This window comes from Bombus impatiens, unplaced genomic scaffold, assembly GCF_000188095.3.
Source record: "Bombus impatiens unplaced genomic scaffold, BIMP_2.2 scf_0487, whole genome shotgun sequence".
In the NCBI taxonomy this organism is placed as follows: Eukaryota; Metazoa; Arthropoda; class Insecta; order Hymenoptera; family Apidae; genus Bombus; species Bombus impatiens.
In genome coordinates, this window is record NT_176906.1 from 3,071,909 (window position 1) to 3,087,533 (window position 15,625).

The window sequence follows — 15,625 nt, forward strand, 5'->3', positions numbered from 1 at the left end:
GGTGGTGGGGGGAGAGGGGGGGGGGGGGGGGGTGGGGGGGGGCGGGGGGGGGGGGGGGGGGGGGTGTCACGTGCGGATCATCGTTACGAGACGAACTAACGATTTCTCGTTTGCATCAACGTACGAGTATCGACATCGAGCTCCTTTACAATTTATTGTTTTATTTTATTCGCGCATGGGATTGATAACAATTGAATTTTAAAACTGCTCGTCGTTCTCTTACCTTGTGATCTTTATTTGTCTTCGTTTCCTTTGAAAGCTTCGAAGTGTTCCGTAATCGTGATTTATGCGTTCAACGAAACCTTGCGTCTCTTCTGCTTGCGACGGCGCTTGTGAATTAAAAGCAATGCAAAGTGCCAAGTTACGAAACGCCGGCATGAGAGATCAATTATTCTTGCACCAGCTATCGGTCTTAATCATCGCGAGATTTCACCTAACTCAGGCTCCTTGCAATTATATCAAGTTGTGAAAGCAGGAACGAGCTCTGCCACAGAGTTCCTATCGTAGGCACCGAATCTAAGCGATTATTTCGCTGCGCTTCGCCTCGCCTCTAAATCTGCGGTTGGCAAGATTCCCGCGTTCGATCGGTCTACCCGAGCAATTTACTTTTAAGTCCACGTTCATCCCCGACAGCAACGTATCGATCCTTAAACGATCACAATCCCTTCCAACTTATTGATTTTAACATATTTTGCTCCGTTTAAAAAGTTAACCTCCTTCTACGAGAAAAATTGTTCGAGGGTCATAAAAAATTCCGATCAACCGGACGAACGATCGACGTTGGATGGAAAAAGGAAAAAAGAAAAGGAAATTCGCATTCTTTTGATTCGACGCGAGTTCAATCTCACAAAACCCGAAAAAACTGCCAAAAAAATCCCAATCAATCTCTTTCATCGCGCGTTATATCGAAACAAAGCGTGGCATTTCATTTCTATGCAACGTATTTTCGACGATCAGCGCTGCAAATGGAATAAATTCCACAAATATCCTCGAATTTCGCTTGCTTTTGCTCGTTCATTCTTTTCTATCTTTCTCTTTATTTTTTTATCATTGAGTTCTGCAAAATCAGCACACTCTTGCACGTACAATTGGACGAATATTATTACTAAAAATTCTCTACAACTCACAAGTTACCAATAAGTGTAAAGTCTCCTTTATTACAGTTACAGTTTTGGATTTTGGTAATAAAAGTCATTCAAGTTTATACATAAATCTGACAAATGACCAATAATTTGATTATTCCATGTGACGTAAAGTTGCAACATTGTAAAAAAGAGATGTATAACCAGCAACTTGTAACTTTCCATTTTACCGATATTATTAATCCAGGAATTATTGTGCAAGAGGTTGGTAACGACATCTGATAACAACCATAGTGATCGTTAAATAACATCTAGTTATATCCACCAGCATTGTGGATCGATTACGTAACGCTCGTACCGCTACAATACTTATGAATCGACACAGCGAACCTGAATGGCCATGCTCTTGAATTCTAAATGCGAGATTGGCAAGATTCCCAAATTCGATTTTCGCATCCCGCTAATTTGCTCATCGATCTCGTAGCACTGCGGCTGTCGCGCGATTTCTAATTAGATCTAAGAACGTCATGAATTATCGTTCTATCTAAAGAATACCAAATGTTCATAAATATATCCATACGACACTTTGTGCAACACAAAATGGAAGCAAGTCGTGTTTACCTGCTAAACTTGTACATAACGTAATAGACGATCTAGAATTGTTAGCTCTTAGTTTTAAGGATTAGAATTTTGTATTTGTACAAAATAACGATTCAAAATGCCAAGCAGAAAATTGTGAAAATGAATTGCAAGAATTGCATATAGATAATAAATTATCCGCTATATAATTGTTCGATTTGAAACACATCGAAAAGATAAAAAATGAATGAAACGTTTCAGTTTAAATTATTGACAGGGTGCTATCAAAAACAACGACATACAGAACATGATAAAGCGAAATACGCTCGGTCAGATTCTAATTACGATATTGGACATATGAGTTCTTTACAGCTTAATGTTCCAAGCGATGTTTAATAATCTCCTGATCATTTATCAAGGTTTACCTTGTTTTTTTTTTCTAAGCTCCCTAATACCTACAAACGGATGTGTATGTTCGATCGAAAGCACAAAAAGAACTTAGGCAAATAGATTTTTCATCCAGGAGGAAGAACATTTCTCCGCAATGCGAGCGAAAAATCTTCTTCAGCGAATCCTTTTATCCCAAGGATATTGTTTGACCGTCCTCAAGTAGAAATCCTACCCTCGAAAATCGAAAGACGAATGTAGCACACGCTTCTCGTTTCTCTCTAAGATACGCGAAGCTTGAAAAATCGGACGTCTCGCTGCAAGGATCGAGAACACGTATTGTCCCCAATGTTCTATCATCGACAGGGACACGTAAATCTTCGAAAGAAATTCGAGCGAACGTCACCGAAATTCCATCGAGTTACGTTCGTTCGTTTAAGATCGACGATGACGACATAACACCCTGAATGCAGCAATGGAAAAGTTTGCAGGCGGTCTGGCCGTAAACCGAATTTATGACGAGCGCGGATGGAACTTGATAATATTTCGCGCATAGCGTTGGATACTTTTATGGGAACTCGTTTGTTTCCCTCTAAATTTCCGTGGATAAATTGACGCGTTATTGCGTTGCAGATATTCAAATGGCTGTCGTTAATTGCGACATTATTCACCTCGATAGCCTGAGTGCTGACGTAGGCATCACTGATAGAGGAATTTCATGCCTAAATTTATGATTTGGAAATATGCATTAGCCATCGAGATGATAGGAATTGCTACATAAGATCTAAGTTTAACTCTTTACGGCCGTGAGATTTCATTCTGAATCAGAGATTCGAATAACTTCTGAAAAAACTACGTTTTTTTCATTTAAGAGGAATAATTCAAGTTAGAGCGGCTTAAATTTTGTTTCATATATATGGTCTTCGTCGTACATCTTCTATACTTCGCTAGATCAAAAATCTTGTACTGTTAATTAAGTTAATGTTCGTTTTATAGATGGTTCTTTTATAATTCGCTAGATCGTCAATTCGATACTCGATAACAATTTGATATTCGACAGATTTCTTCCTAATAAGCAATTCTACGATATCCAGATTTCGTCGTAACGAAAAACGCGGTCGATTTAAAATTCTAACTCGATATCACAGCGTGTTTCGGCCGCGCTGCCCTCCAGGAGGATTCGATCGTCCACTTGCTAAAAAATGCTCTACGTCAACGAAGGGTAGAATTGAATAGCTGATATCCTTTCTACCGCAGGTTCTCCCGTGAAATCCGGCGATTCTTCGCTGCTCGAACACGTTGAAATTTTCATAATTGCCACGAGCGATTCTCTCCCTTCTCGTGAAATAGTCTCGTTGTGAGAAGCGTCGAGAGGATTCGCGCATTGAACGACCGATTCAACGCAAAAGAGCGCGGAAAATTTGGCGTTTCGCCGGCTGTGATTTCAGCCAACGATATATGTATATTTCGCGCGGGCAACGTAATTACCTGTGCAACGTGGCCAAGGAAAATATGGCAGAGCGCGGCGCGCAAATAAAAGCTTCAAGGTACGCGCGTTTAATTAAATTTCAACGGTACGCTGGTGTGGCTTAAACAAATTCGAAGCTCATCGATTTTGCTGGAAAAACGAAGGATCCCGTGAAAAATACGCTTGTAGACAAATACTCTGTACCGTTTCGACGTTTACGTTTTAATTCTCGCATTTAAATTCGCATCCTCTTCGATCTCAGGCTGACACGATCGATCCAGTAGCAGATTATATAAAGGCTGCGCGTGCAATTAACAACATGTGTTGCCGATTACCGTCGAACTAAACGTTTCGCACGACATGAATGAGTATTAATAGGTCCAGGCGAAACCTGCAGCGATCGATAGGGTTATCCGCTGGAACGTTCGCAAATAGTCACCTAAAGGTTCGAGCCGATGGTTGCAAACCATCTCGTGAAAGTGCATAGACAATGAGAAAATACGATTTGATTTCTATGCTTTTGAAAATGATTCTTCCCTTTACGATAATGTGACCAATATACCAATGGCGAAATAGTTGGATATTAATCAATCGAGGATCAAGCAATAGTTTATTATAATATTATAAATACTTCAAATTCCTTAAATTGCATGAAATTGAAGAACTATAGAACAATTACATATATCACTCGATTTTGAAAATTACTTTCTTTTTACAAGAACATTTTACAAATTTACAATAACATTAACATAAATGTACAATAAACCACGATATAGCATAGGCGTCTATAACAGTACAATGTATAAACAAATTATTGTTACTAACAGACTTATTACATTCCGCAAACAGAATAAAACACACTAATAAGAAAACGGTAAAGATCTGTACAAAAGACGTCCAGGATCAGGATTATTACAAAACCTACCTCAATTTCATAAATAAAATAACGTAAGATTGAACGTACGTAAAAGCGAATAACGAAGAATATTTCAGTGCAATTTGCGTACAATTTTTCCAACGATGCAAAACCGTGCGCTGAAATCTCTTCAGCGAATGCTCCATCCATTCTCGGTTAAATTAAAAAAGATTCAGAGTCGTACGACTGGAACGTAATCGTTTTACGCGTAGAAGCATCGATACACCTGTGTACCACGATATAACCATAAACGTAACACGGCTCTACAGACAGAAGGAGAAATTATGTGTACGCGTTCCTCGGAGCAAATGCTACACGCCGGACCATCCTGCATATTAATTAATTAAGGGACATCAATTAACGGTCGCCCAATCGGGTCACCGCATTGTTCACTGAATCAAAACCACGTACATATAATGTAATATACACGATGTGAACTTGGACAGAAGCTGTGTTTATTTGCTGTTGAATGTAGCATACATTATTGTGCATATGTGTATTTGAGCACTTTTAAATTATTGCAAATATATAAAATATATTTCAAACGAACAATATTAAAATTCAATATATTTCCAACCAGCTACACATCAAAACTACCTTTTTCTTAAATTTTGAGATCAGATCGTGTCGTTCTTACTCTCTTGAATTCTATTGAGATATGTGTAATTTTGTGTGCTACACTGGATTAGCCGCGTAGTAGTGACACACATATATGAGTATGAGCGTGTGTGGGAGTAGGTGCGTGCGCAGCGTCTCGTAAAACAAAAGAATGCAACTGTTCCGTACGCATGGTGGTAAGAAAATGGTAACAAAAAGAGTGCTGAGACGCGTGCAATCGGTATCTACGAATATCTTGTAAATCACATATTAAATAAATCTGAAACTATTTTAATATCATTTCTACGTGTAATGTGAGTGTTCCTATACATTTATTTCGGCGAATAAGATCCAAAATTTTCAACAAACTGTATTTAGCAAATATCAACATTGTGTTAAGAGTATAATAAAAATATCTATAAATATATAAAAATAAATATATAATAAAAAATAAATAAGAGTATTAAAAAAGAGTATAATAAAAGTTTGTTATACTTCGTTCATTTCGTCTAGTAAAATAAACTAATTTATATAAATCTGAATTTTGACTATTCGTAGGCTAATTATGTATTATAACATCGGTTTTGTCCAATTGATTTTATCACTGATACAACGTCTTGCATTTCAGGTTAGTTTCAATAACAAGAGCATCGAAACTCGATGTACTTAATGTCATCTACTAACTATTCCCATGTTCTCGATTAATCGTAAGATTCGTGAGTTAGATTTTTCAACGACACACGTAACGCATAAAGATAACTCGCCTTACGCCACACGCTTAGTTAATGGGATAACGATTTCTTCTACTTTCGATCGTAGCAGATCACGATCTACGAGTCGAGAATTGCCAACGCTTTAATTGCTTGCACGTGTGAAGTTCGCCAGCGATGTTATCGTGCTTCCGTTAATCGAGCAAAACTTCTTCGCTGCCCTAAGAAAACGCTTAGACATAAATTTCGAAGCGCAGAAACATAAATTCGATGCTCTGAGCGACTTGTAAAACGAAACGAACAGGTTTGATCGCATTAAAGAAACCTCCTTCCAACAATTTAATCTTGCAAATTCAACAACCTCACCTTCGAGCTTGTGCTAACCTTTATTTTGTAGTTCGAGTTCCTGGCGAGTTTAGCGTTTGAACTTTGACCTCGATTTTATCACGAGCCCAGGATCCACTCTAAATTCCCAAAATTCTTCCGCCGATTCTTCCTCGACTAATCTCGCGGATTACAGCGAATCCAGAGTCCACGGTGTGTGTTTCCGTGTACGTGTCTGGGTATTTTTAGTCAACACCTGTTCACCTTCGAGCGTATCTCGTGCGACTGCAATTTTTAGCGCTCTCGAAAAACGATAAGTGAGTAACGATCCTGCAAGGTGTCGGCCGCAAAAGGACCGGCTTATCGGTTCACGGACGTTTCGCGTCGGATTCTGAAAGCAAATGGAGAACCGTCGTCGTGTAAAAAGGAAAAGATAGAACTCTGATCACACTCCATGGGAACCTCGATATCGGGGTGCGTAAGGATGTCGAGGATCGTTCTCCACTTTCATTACGATCGTGTTTCTTTTTCCCTTTTCTCGCGCTTACCGCCCTTGCTTGTTTCATATTTTCTGAATAAAAGTCTGAATAAAAATGTTTCGATTTTCCTGACGGTATTTGAAATACATGGAGATAGACTGAGAAGGTTTGATTCGTTATCGATATTTTACCAACTGATTCATCATGGTCAATAGATTATACACATACGTATTTTAATTCAGATATATCCTAACAGTTCCATAACGTATGTCCTGTTTCTCCTCTTTTTATGGTGGATTCTCGCAATGCGTTTATTATTCTAATACGATTTTTGTACCTTGACAAAACAGGAATTCACGTTTTACCGGCTGAGTTAACTGTATATGATCGTTTGAAATATAGCAGCTAGATGCCAATTAGATTAAGACTGGATTAATTATATTAATAGAATTAGATTAAAAAGTTTCATTCCAAATAACATTCATATATTTTGAAAGATTGCGAATACTTACATAGGCGACAATACAGGTACAGCGAAGTTACTCGAATTCAATAGTTCACGAGAACTTAGAGAAGGTTAACGTGATTTAAGTAAAGTCTTCTTACCCATGCATATACTTCAAAGGAACATAATTCATCGTCTTACTCTCGTCAACTCTCCTCTAAATCTTCCGCTACCAAGTCTGTTTGACGTCGATACATGAAATATCGTAGAAACGTTCCCATGACTATCCAAAGAGAATTCATAGTTCTAAGGAGCAAAAATTACCAGTTGCAGGTAATTAGAGGAACAACGAAAGAGCGGAGGAGAAAATAAGCGACGATTTAATGGCGCGCTGCGATTCCGCCAGGAGGATCCTAAACGATTAAGATCGAGCCACCACAGAGAGCCCTTTGTTCTTGCATTCCCGTTGCCCCGACATAAATATCGTCGAAACAGTAATTCGAGACCACCACCCCCTCTTGGGCTATTAAACCGGATTCGTACTCGCGCAGGAAGACCATGCTCCTTTTTGCACGAATTTCACCAGCTACCAACTCGCGCATAATTCACATTTTAATCCCAGTTGGACCAAAGAAGAAAGAAATCCGAGTCAAACGATCGTGTACTTCGAGTTTAAGGACGTATTTTTATTTCTATTATTCCGTATGAATTGAAACGCGTTTATTTCGGCTTGCAAACTTCGGCAGCAAAGTTTAGGATGCTACGGATGGAGCTATGTATTTTTCTCATGGTTGTGGAATTTAGTATATTTAGTATATTTAGAAGTTTGGGAATTTGAAAGTTAAAAAGCTCTAACGTCGGAAAGTTGGAAAGTTTGAAAGTTGCGAAACTTTGGGAATTAAAAAATTGTAATATTTAATCTCTCGAATATTTGAAGATTAAAAAATTACAATATGGCAAAGTTAAAAAACTCGAATACTGGGCAATTTAAAAGTTTAACAATTTAATCTAAGGAGACTCGAGGCTCTGAAATTTTATCTATTCGACATCTTATGTCGAGAAATTGATCATTAGCGACCGTTGAATTCGCTGATATCTCAACATTTCAGCGGATTTATCATCGTGTCGCGTACTGTCCGACACTTTCTACGTGTAATTTCCGTTATCACTAATTTACGGTATGATTATTATTCTACACGCAATAGGCACGATAAGCAGAAGATCGTAGATTATGTCTGGAACTATTGTTCCGGATCTATTGCTTACGCAACGCACATTTATCACAGCGTTCACTCAAAATGATTGTGTTCTTCGTAACGTTCAAACGATTGTAAGTCAGTCACCGCAACGAAAGTTTCCATAAACGTGCAGTAATAAAAATCAAGCAATTATTACGAAACTTTAATACAATGGTATTGCAATCCATCCTACAATAATCCATCGATGCATTAAATATATTTATAAAACAATTCAAGAAACATATTGATTGTAATGTAACATGACAATTACATTCTATCGAAAGTTAGGTCTGTCACTTTCTATGATTACATTGCTAAACATTATAATAAATTTAGTAGAATTGAATATCTATATAAAATTCTAATGTAATAATCTATTAAATCAGAGCTATAATTTATTGAAAATCCAATATCGGAAGAGCGTACAGGAAATTTAATCTCTCGTAAAAAGAAGATATGAAGATATTGTATATTGTATTCTACAATTTTATTCTACATAGCTAAATTAATAAAATTCAATACAATGTAAAATTCCAATGTATCCAGATATCAGTTCTATTTATCTCAACGTACTATTGAATTTCCAAAATATTCCCAGATATCAGACACCGTTATTTCATACCACAATTAAATTTCCATTTAAATAGATTTCTATCAAAATCAAACGAAAATTCTATTCTTTGTTAAACATTTCCAATGAATATGCATGTCCCGTGACACGTCAGAGGAATTCAAAGAATTTTAATTGCGCTGGAGAATCTCTTGTAAATACAAAGGGCCGAGGTCAAGAAGGGTAAGCAACGGGAGCGGACTTTTCATCATTTCACGCACAAAGCAAATTCGAGACGCCTCTTTTCAAAGATTTACCCTGAAAGCGGTTGATCTCTTTAGAGGATTTAATGCATGCGACGTGAAGTAGTCGCTTTATATGCATTGCGGAAAAACACCGAGAAAACATTCTGAAAAACATGCTCGTCACTTGCCAACTTCACATTCGTGGACGCATGATCGCTACTTTAATTACTTCAACCATATCGAACCGGAAATCGTGACGCCAATACAAAACGTGCCAATATGATGTTTCCACATCTTTTTCGAAAATCTTTTTATTTTCATCGAAACTCTTCGTAACATTGAATACACGTGATCCACAGCTTATTCTTCTTTAACCCATTAATATCACAAAGTATAATACATATATTTGTTTAAATCATACAAATTCTTGTTGTATCTTTTCCTTGTATTCTGATTTTGTATTCATTACTTTAATATATTTTGTGTATCTTAATAAAACGATAAATAACTCAATTCGTTATCATATAAATATACAAATAACGATTCTATTGCGTATATTTTCCTTAAACTGAAGAAATCTTTCAACGCTAGAAAAACAGGACTAGGTGGAAAATAATTCAAAAGATGCAACAAAATTAACGTGATCGGTAACAGCACGAAATTTAGTGAATAATACGATCCATCAAATTCTATTTTCGCAGAAACGTCACCGTTCTTCTCAAGATGGAAACGATGATTTCACAGACTTGAAAATACAAAATAAAATCAAGATCGAAAGAAAGCATCAGAGACATACGAAATAGAACTTCCATTCTGGTATTCGTTCTATTACCTGCCGTACTTGCCAAAGTCCATCTTTCAAACCGATTCCTTCACCTAGATTTACACCTCGAAAGTCTTCCAGGCAACGTGTCTCTCTGTTCGTTTCTCCTGGAAAAATCATTCACAAGCTGCGCGTGAAACTTTCCGAGCTGTTTTCCTCGGCGAATGTCCCTTCGGAAATTCTTGCCGAAAGGTCGAAACTACTCGCATTGAAAATCACAAAGCAGCAGAACTGTATTAGAATAGAGAGGGGGAGCCGCCTCTGAAACGGCTCTCTTCAGTTCGAATGTCCTCGTTGAAGACAACCCTCACCTTGCGAATGCTGCTCGTGTGGTAGTAGGTCAGTAATGCCGAGGGCGAGCTGCTGAACTATATTCGCCAGTAGAGGACAGGGTGGGGCACGCCGAGCTTCTTCAATCAATAAACCTCCAACTGGCGACATTCAGATTCGGTCAGGAACTCGACTGCGTCACCGTAACAGGCAAATGCCAAAACCCGCTGTGGCAAACTCTGTTCTCTTACTACGATGGAGCACGAAATGTCTAAGGATCAAGTATATCGTTGGATCAAATATGCTGTAAATAGCTTGAGATCTTCCTGGATATGAGATTTTCAATATTTCGAGAGTACTTTGATGAAATGTGTAGAAGGAACAGGTTCGAATTTTTGATCAAGTACTTTGAGAAATTGGAGAGATACAGCTTAAACTCGATTAAATAAATTTGCAGGTAAATGACGTTTAGAATGTTTTAGAAGCATCTCGAAAAGAGAAAATCTAGATAAGACAGATTGGAATCTTTTATCGAGTGTTATATTTTGAGAAATCTAAGAGGTACAGATCAAGCTTGACTAAATAAGTTCGAAGCTGAACAAAAAGCTATCTGACATTTCAGGAGTATTTCGTGGAAGAAAGAAGCTAGATTAGATAGGTTAAAAATATATTTATAATTTTATGAAGTATTTCGAGAAAAAGGTAGACAAGAAACAAGGCTTGCAAGTGTACGTAAGATTGACTAAGCCGATTCAACGCTGGTTATAAAGCTCTGAAGATTCCAGAGGTATCTCGAGAGAAGGAATCTAGACAAGATAGGTAAGAATCTTTCACAAATATGCACTTTAGAAAAGTTAAGAGGTAATTTCAAAGTGTAATTTAAACTTGGCCATGTAAATTCGAAATCTTTTGTGTAAAAACTTCAGCCGAAAGCTCGTAATAGCTTCAGTTCGCAGTATTAAATTCCAGAAAAATCGATAAAGTCTATGTTAAGTTTGCTTCTATTGGTTCTAATCCTAATTTAGTAAGACTATAAGGATAGGAAGGTATAATTTATGGTGAGAGTATTATATAAGATAAAATATTGTAAATACAGACGTAACCAAAAGCCATCCAAAACCGAAAGGTATGGATCACAAATAAAATAATAAAAGATGATAATATATCTGGTTTCTTATCTTTCAAGGTACGAGTATTACTTTTGCTTTAAATGCAATTCTTTTCAAATATGGAAGTGTATTCTTTAGTCTGATACGTTTTGGGGCTTGTATAATCCGAATATATATATATATTATATATTATATATATATTATATATATTATATATATTATATATTATAATATATATATAATATATATATAATATATATATAATATATATAATATATATATATATATGTCATAAATGCGGAAAATGAAACATAACCTGTTATATGTAACATGCAGATAGATACATACACATGGTATGTAGGTATGTTTCATACGTATGAGTAGTCTTATTCCATACATGTTGAAAACGATTCCATAGAACGTTATATACCTGAAGGAAATGAGCCGAACATAAGCAGGAAATTGAAGGAACGTTGCATTAGATATATCAATCCTGATACTAAGAGATGAGATTACTAAAAGATGAGATCGCTGAGAGAACATGTAGTAAAAAACCTTTGCAACATTAACAGCGTGGATTTTCTTTAAAAGAAACTATTACGTTTCTAGGAAACTGTCTACCTTTTTACAGACAAAATATTTTTTATATTGTTATCAGCCATAAACGATGTTGCATACGTATACGTTCTATAAGTTGAGAATATATTTAAACGAAGAAAGATGAAAAACGCTATCATTAAGTAATTAAAACAAGCAATGATAAAAATGAATTCAAGATTAGAACGAGAAAAACCGGTCAGATAGCGTTATTTGTTTGGATGTCGTCGTAAAGAAAATACGTTTACCTGTTTCCCATAATTACGAAGTTCTTGGTACCTGAATGAAGAAATTCACGCACAGCTCGACGGAATACAAACGTGCATGTTTTCCATGCTTCTAATCTTCAAAGATACGAGTTCTCGTGGTTTACCTGAGAAGAAACTGTCGTCGTTTGTTCCAGGAAAAGATCGGATGCTATTCCATCTCGCATTCTACGTTCGTGTGTCACAATATAACACAGTTATTGCATCGGACATAAACGCAACGCTATTGTTATTGAATTACATGTGGTCGACAAAACCATAATCAACAAATGCAGTGGAATGAAATAAACTGAAAGAAGTAAATCAATTAAAACAAAATATTAAGTCGTTTTACAAAAAACGATGCTTCTCTGAGAGTTGAATTTTCGAAGCAATAGAAGTCAAGAATTTAAGCGTGGAATTGTAAGAATTTATAAATGTGGAGTAAAATATCTGAAGAAACATAGTAAATAAATATAGAAATGAGAGAAAATACACTTATATATATATATGTCATAAATGCGGAAAATGAAACATAACCTGTTATATGTAACATGCAGATAGATACATACACATGGTATGTAGGTATGTTTCATACGTATGAGTAGTCTTATTCCATACATGTTGAAAACGATTCCATAGAACGTTATATACCTGAAGGAAATGAGCCGAACATAAGCAGGAAATTGAAGGAACGTTGCATTAGATATATCAATCCTGATACTAAGAGATGAGATTACTAAAAGATGAGATCGCTGAGAGAACATGTAGTAAAAAACCTTTGCAACATTAACAGCGTGGATTTTCTTTAAAAGAAACTATTACGTTTCTAGGAAACTGTCTACCTTTTTACAGACAAAATATTTTTTATATTGTTATCAGCCATAAACGATGTTGCATACGTATACGTTCTATAAGTTGAGAATATATTTAAACGAAGAAAGATGAAAAACGCTATCATTAAGTAATTAAAACAAGCAATGATAAAAATGAATTCAAGATTAGAACGAGAAAAACCGGTCAGATAGCGTTATTTGTTTGGATGTCGTCGTAAAGAAAATACGTTTACCTGTTTCCCATAATTACGAAGTTCTTGGTACCTGAATGAAGAAATTCACGCACAGCTCGACGGAATACAAACGTGCATGTTTTCCATGCTTCTAATCTTCAAAGATACGAGTTCTCGTGGTTTACCTGAGAAGAAACTGTCGTCGTTTGTTCCAGGAAAAGATCGGATGCTATTCCATCTCGCATTCTACGTTCGTGTGTCACAATATAACACAGTTATTGCATCGGACATAAACGCAACGCTATTGTTATTGAATTACATGTGGTCGACAAAACCATAATCAACAAATGCAGTGGAATGAAATAAACTGAAAGAAGTAAATCAATTAAAACAAAATATTAAGTCGTTTTACAAAAAACGATGCTTCTCTGAGAGTTGAATTTTCGAAGCAATAGAAGTCAAGAATTTAAGCGTGGAATTGTAAGAATTTATAAATGTGGAGTAAAATATCTGAAGAAACATAGTAAATAAATATAGAAATGAGAGAAAATACACTACTAATCAACGTTAATTGACACATTTGCAATCGGTAATTTTATGAAAATTTGAAACTAAAAAATCGCAAGTTTCTAAAAATTAAGTCAAAAATAAAAATTAGGAGAATGTTCTTTCGAATATTATATGCTTCGTGAATTATTATTTCTTCAGAATCATTGATACTAATAATAATTAACCTATCTGTCCTAATCCTGAAAGACATCATATTAACAGTAGTTCTTAATGTATTAATTACCGACAAATAATTGCTGGTTTTTCGCCTGATGTACTTATCGTTATGAAAAGAAATCACGTTACTTCTGTCATGATTTCTACTTAATAGATGACTTGGTGCTTTCTCCTTTCTGATCGTCCAAAAGAACCCTGTCTCGTTCACATTTCCTTCAAGGTTTTCTCGAGGTTCTTTTAAAATCATTTCTTCCGTAGTCGTTTCGTTGTCCAATGTCGTAAACTAATGGGGCACTCGGAAAATTCAACAAAGCAGCGCCCTTGGGGTGGAGTCTTATTTATTCGGCATACAGGAGTGTCGCGCACAGGCAACTACCTTCCTGTGTCAAACATGCTGGCCCTGTCCTTCGTTTATTCGCCGAATGGCAAATGGGGCTACATACAAACGATCCCGTGTTCTCCGCAAACAGCCACGTTATACCACAACCTCCTTAACGCTTCGTTTCCACACGGGACTCGAATTCGAATCGATCCGCGCACTCGACAACGATATCATTCTTCTCTGTCGGTAACAAGGATTATTTCTGTATTTTTCAAACTTGCTCGACTGGTTTGTGACAAGGCGATCGATCTTTTCAAAAGCAAATAATTTCTGATATAGAGGCTGCTCTGAATTAAATACATTTTCATTCCTACCGAGTGCGAGTACAGGATCTGATTATAAGGTCGTAAGTAGGTGAAACGCTATTTTACTCCACAGAGAGTAAGGAATCGCGAAAGCGTAAAACTAAAACCAAGATATTTGTTACTGCGCGATTTTGAACTAGAATTTTGTAAAAAAAACTAAGGCATGTAATTCGATAAGATTTGAATATGTATCCTTAAGATTATTACATTTGTATCCGATATGAGATACAAGAGGTGAAATGCACAAAATTATCATTCTGAGGAGTATGACCTTTACGCGGCTTAATATAATATTTCCAACAACGAATCCAAAACAGATTCGAATTCGAACTCTTTAAACTCTGCTCTACATGGCGCCACTATGTATTCAAAACTGTTATACTTGAGAGACTAATCTTTGCTACTTTAGCTGTGCCTATTGTGCCAAATTAGCTAATAAAACTCAACGATGGGTTTTAGCACGTCATAAGTATGATTTTGTCTGTTCAGTCTCGGAAAATCTCTATCTTCCGGACGACAGAAGACAACTGTGCAAATTATGATGCTCTAACGATTCACCTCGGGCTCGCGGCAATGCTTAGAGGATCGTATTTCGGTAGACGGAAGAGGCGAATAGAGGTAGGTAAGAATAGACTGACCTCCAAAACCTGCCTCGAGGGACTGCACCGAATTGCAACTGAGATGTACAATGGAACCTAAGAGCGTATAATGAGAGGCATATAATGGTTTCAGTGCGATCTCGTCAACTCCCATGGAGACAGACGTTGACAAGATAGTTAAACGTTCAACCATGACTTTATCGTTGAATTTATAACGACCTAATGCCATCTTTGCCAATGCTCCTTCCCGTTTAAAATCATCGCTTAAAAGCGTAATAACGAAGGATCGATCGAGAAATCCTTCCTTTGTATAATTATTAATTTTGCTACGATGCCTTTGGTCATTTTTTAAATAGTCGTGTTTTTTTATTATTAAGAACGCGTGAAAATTTCTGTAAAAACGTGTTCCCGACATTTACGGAAAAGGATGCATCGCTTGAAATGTTAAACATAGGCCCATTGAAAATGTCTTTGACATCACGCGGATAGTTTAATAACGTAATTAGTAATTGAGATAGTTACATCAAAATTACGCTGTGT

General features: G+C 36.5%; 1 protein-coding gene and 2 long non-coding RNA genes across 10 annotated transcripts in view; 2 read left to right on the plus strand and 1 right to left on the minus strand.

Moving 5' to 3' along the window:
- The window catches only part of LOC100742188, a 399,729-nt gene that overhangs the window by 355,261 nt on the left and 28,843 nt on the right, over positions 1–15,625 (minus strand). The window lies entirely within an intron of this gene.
- On the plus strand, positions 10,366–10,821 carry LOC117151862. Its single transcript, XR_004462009.1, has 3 exons — positions 10,366–10,498; positions 10,596–10,674; positions 10,736–10,821. It is a non-coding gene; the product is annotated as an uncharacterized LOC117151862 (long non-coding RNA).
- On the plus strand, positions 10,854–11,380 carry LOC117151863. Its single transcript, XR_004462010.1, has 2 exons — positions 10,854–10,932; positions 11,300–11,380. It is a non-coding gene; the product is annotated as an uncharacterized LOC117151863 (long non-coding RNA).